This window comes from Triturus cristatus, chromosome 7 (genome assembly GCF_964204655.1).
Source record: "Triturus cristatus chromosome 7, aTriCri1.1, whole genome shotgun sequence".
NCBI classification, from domain to species: Eukaryota; Metazoa; Chordata; class Amphibia; order Caudata; family Salamandridae; genus Triturus; species Triturus cristatus.
Genome location: NC_140590.1, coordinates 1850017228 through 1850022001, shown reverse-complemented (window position 1 = coordinate 1850022001; position 4774 = coordinate 1850017228).

Genomic DNA, 4774 nt, shown 5'->3' with positions numbered 1-4774 from the left:
AAACCAGCAATGCAGCGGAGACTTTGGCCAGGTTGTGCGGCACCTCACGGACATTAAACAACAGCAGGCTATACATCATGCCAGATTGGACGCACACATGTCGCGGGTGGAGACACACATGGCCCGCATGGAGTCCAAGATGAACAAGTTGGATGATGTCACGGCGGTGCACAGACACATACTTGGATGCCTACGTCAGATTGCAAACAACATGGCGCCACCTCCCTGTGTGCCCACTATATCAGTTGCCGCAACATCTGCAAATGCCACAGGGAGGGAGGTGGACTCTGACGGAAACTCCAGCCTGCACCTGAGGGCCCCCTCCAAAGAAGACGAGGGGTCATCCAAAAAAGGACAAGTGAGAGGCAGCTGGCCATGCATATTCCCCAGGAAGTGAACACCTGTTCCTGATTTCCACCATTGTGCGCAAACCCTTCACCTTGTCGACTGTCCCCAAGTCTCCCACATGTGATGGAGGGTCTGTATTGAGCCAATGGGTCTAATGACTGTGGACTTTGCTCTGGTAATTTCAACTACCAACACTACCAACTCCCCTGTGAATTTTGGATTTCCATTGCACTGTACAGCACTTCATGTCACCTATATCATTCACACATGTTTGTAAATAAACACTTCAACTCACAATTGTAGCCTCTGTGTTAAATTTAACTGGGTTTGTCATGTATAGGTGATGATATGCTAAAGTAAGACTGTGCAGGCAAACTACTAGAGCAATATAAACACTGAAATGAGATTTATGTTGATGTGACACTTATGAGAGGTACACACTACTAGGTCAACACAACACAAATTCACCATACCCATCAGATTATTTGCCTCAGACACTGTGAACTGCAAGTGCACACAAATGCCGAAGCTGTGGCAATCAGCCCACAGGTACAGCATGCCAAGGATTATCAGATGTGTGGACACAGAGGAAGCCCACTACAAACAGGTGTGCACCTTTATTACACATACACAGCAAGTAAACTAAACATCTGAAGCAAGTTATCCTCACATGACAGTGATCCAAAAGTAACAAGAATGGCAGACATGCCAGCACCGGGGTGTGTGGGATGATGCATTTGTGAACCATGAAAGGTTGCACTCTGTGACCATATTGTGCAATTCAGAGGTAACATGTCACCAGACAACAGCCAGCGGACCCTGTGAATGACAGACATACAACAGTAGTGAAATCACTAAATCACTGCATACATCTACAATACACATTACAAACACTACTTCAAAGAGTTGTGAAAAGATACGAAGAATCATGGCAACACTGATTGGGCGGACATACTAACTCAAGGGACACATCAATGCAACAATCCGGACACGTAGCATGCAGAAACACATATGCTCTCACAGTGCACAACACAGACACATATCAGGTAATGCAAGAATTGTTGACAACATATCACTGTATACTCACAATTAGGAGAAGAAGTTGTTGATGAGCTTAGTCCGGACATCCCCCTCACCCTCATCGTCACTTGCAACATGTCCCAGGCCCGGGTCCTCCCATGCTGGTGGTTGATGGCCGTCATCATCTTCAATGAGAGGCACCTCCTCCCTCACTGCCATGTTGTGTAGCATGCAACACACAATAAATATCTTGTGCACCTTTCCAGGTGCATATTGGAGGGCCCCTCCTGTCCGGTCCAGGATGCAGAATTGGCTTTTCAGGAGTACAAATGTCCGCCCAATCACTCGCCTGGTCCGCCCATGTGCTTCATTGAAACGTATCTGCGCTGGTGTGATAGGGTTCCTAAGAGGTGTCAGCAACCACAGCATGTTGGGATACCCGGAGTCACCTACATACAAATAGCCAAACATGTCATGGGTCAGGAAAGAGCGTGTAATCCCAAGATACAAAAATCAGACTGGGTAAAGTGCAATTACACACCGACAAGCCAGGCACACTGGTTCTGCAGCTTTGACATCATATGTGGTATCCTGCTATTCCGCATGATGTAGGCGTTGTGTGCTGAACCAGGGAAACGGACACAGAGATGTGAAATTGTCATGTCCACAATACATACCACTAGGGCATTAATTGAGTGACAATGTGCAACCACGGCTGACCAGGGATGGTTTGATCATGAGTGTTCTCTGGCCAACCGTGACTTGCGGCTAGCCTTATCTGCTTGCCCGAGGAATCTGACCAACATGAAAAATACCAGGTCTCATTACAAACTGGCCATTAGCAGAAGGAAGGAGGAGATTCTCGAGGAACGCTGGGAGGTGTTAGTACAAACTGCTGCCCGTGGAAGGGGGGATATCTTTTGGGCCGCAGTTAAAGATTTGCGCTGCTCAGGTCAGCTCTCGACCCCAATGGACTGCACTATTCCCGGAGCTGCATGGGTGGACCATTTTTCTAAGATTTATGCGGTCCCATCTTCATTGACGCCTACTCCAATATTCATCAACCCTCCATGGGTTGACATATCATTATCGGAGGTGGAAGAGGCCATCGTACAGAGCGCAGGGAATAAAGCCCCAGGCTCTGATGGCCTTCCTATTGACATTATCAAAGCATATCCAGATTTATGGGCCCCTCTCTTGCTGAACGTTTTTAAAAACTTAACTTTTACCTCCCCACCACCACTAACTTGGTCATCGAGCATAATAGTGCCTATTTTCAAGAAGGGCGATCGGTCCCAACCGTCATGTTATAGACCGATCTCCCTTATTGATAATACCTTAAAAATCTTAGGCAGAGTATTGTGCAACAAAATTTTATCATGGGCTGAGGACAACCATATTTTGGAGTGCTGTCAGCTGGGTTTTCGCAATAAGGTTGGCACTGCCGAACAGTGCCTCAACCTCAACCTTATTTTGGGCAAATACACCGTTGCGCGTAAATGCCCAATTTATCTTGCCTTCATGGACCTATCCACTGCTTTTGACCTTGTCAATAGGTCATTGCTCTGGAGGGCCCTATTGGATTACGGTCTGGACGAATCCCTGGTTCACTTCCTGGCCTATTTACACAGAGACCTGAAGGCTTGTGTCAGGATTGGTCAGGGGGGCGAGGTTACTGAGTTGGTTAGAGTCAATAGAGGGGTTAGACAGGGCTGTGTCCTAGCCCCTCTTTTATTTATCATCTATATCAACGGCCTACACAAACATCTTGTTTCCCTAACTGGCGACGTCCCGACAATAAAAGGTAACCAGCTCCCCGCCCTGCTATATGCAGACGATGCGGTCCTTATGGGCCGCACCCCTAACGCACTACGCACTTTAGTGAATGGCTTTGTTGACCATATGGATTCCTTAGACTTGAAGACCAATTTTAAAAAATCTTTCGTAATGTCATGTGGCCCGAAGAGACGTCATATGGATAGCATCATAGTGGGGACAGAGAGATTGGGGTCAACTAGCAGTTTCCCGTATTTGGGCGTGGTCTTTGCTGCGAACAACTCCTGGAGTGGGCATATTGCCCACTCCAGGAGTAAGTTCTCAAAGTCCATTAACTCAATCCTGAGTCTCCCCCACCCCAAAATGTCTGGCACACTGGCTGCTATCTTAAAAATATACAAAGCCCAATGCGTCCCGGTCGCCACATATGGTGCTGAGGTCTGGGGTACAGCTAGATGTTCTGACATAATTGCCGAAGAAAACAGATTTTGCAGAAAGCTCCTCTGTGCCCCTATTACCTCCCCACATTACATATGTCATAAGGAACTGGGGTTGCATTTTATAGGGGATTTCATTCGTGCTCGCCCTGCTCTTTTTTGGCTGGCGATTTGGAAAAACCCTGCCGCCAATTTGAGTAGGGATATTATCGAGGATTGCTTACGTTGCGATAAGGGCATGGCTATCCCCTGGTTATCAGGGGTGCTGAGCGCATTTTGCAGCGTGAATTTGCAAAATGTTTTCCTAACACCCATTACCACCACGCTCCCTTCAAAAAGTGAACTTAAAAAAGTACTTTACATGTTATTTAACGATGAAAGGGTAGCGAGGGAGTCCTTGAAACCTAGTGTTTCCAGATATCTAGCCCGTAATCTCTTAAATTACCCCACACCCAGTTATTTAACTCTTCCACTAAGTCATTGGGAGCGTGGCCTTATATTTCGTCTCAGGGCAGGTACCATTAAACACGCTCTCAGTTTTCCTTTATGGAATTTTAATGACCAATGTGTTGTGCCTTGCCCTTGTGACTGCCGGAGTGAGCAAACAATTTTACATTTTTTATTTTTTTGTAAATTTTATTCTAAATACATCAAATGGTTTTTAATTCCGTATTTTAAAAAATGAAAACCAATTAGCCTGGAACTTGCATTTTCAATGATTTTGACCCTGGATGACCATGAACTTGTCTTTCATGTGAGCTCTTTTTTAAAAACTGCGGTTCGTGCTCGTTTAACAATGTCTTAAAAATTTGTATGGACTGTTGATTTTTTTGTGTACACAGCATCTTATTGGGTATTTTGTATGTTTTATTTGCTGTGCTTTTATGGATTATTATTGATCCGAATAAAGTTTCATTGACTTGACTTGAGTGACAATGTTTACGGTTGCGGTAAGTCTGCTCATGTGCCTGTGGTGGTACCAAAGCCACATGTGTCCCATCAATAGAACCAATGACATTTGGCATCCCTCCCAGTGCATAGAAATCTCCCTTTATGCCTGGTATTTGTTGTTGGTTCGGAAATCGGATGCATTGGTCCAGATACAACAACATTGCCTCCAAAACATCACGGAGAACACGACTGAACATGGTCTGTAACATCCCACCAGCACCAGCCACTGTGTATTGGAATGT